The sequence below is a fragment of the Crocuta crocuta genome, unplaced genomic scaffold (assembly GCF_008692635.1).
Source record: "Crocuta crocuta isolate KB4526 unplaced genomic scaffold, BGI_CrCroc_1.0 scaffold327, whole genome shotgun sequence".
Taxonomy (NCBI): domain Eukaryota; kingdom Metazoa; phylum Chordata; class Mammalia; order Carnivora; family Hyaenidae; genus Crocuta; species Crocuta crocuta.
The window spans coordinates 1,291,706-1,291,950 of record NW_027529176.1 but is presented as its reverse complement, the minus strand read 5'-3'; positions in this window follow the sequence as shown (position 1 = coordinate 1,291,950).

Genomic DNA, 245 nt, shown 5'->3' with positions numbered 1-245 from the left:
CCCGGGGGCGGGGAGTGGAGGGCCCTTTCCGCGCGAGACCCGGAGGCCCGCCGTGGACGGGACCGCGGGAAGCGGAGGGCGCGGCGCCCACGGCCGCTTTTGTACGGCCACAGGGCACCGATGGTCTTTACACGTTTAAAGGATTATTACACAGCGTATGTCCTGTCTGTCCCCTTACGTAGACTTTGCGGGCTTGAGCCCTGGCGCGCGTCGCACACAGTCCCGTCCCTTCCATAGGCCGGGCT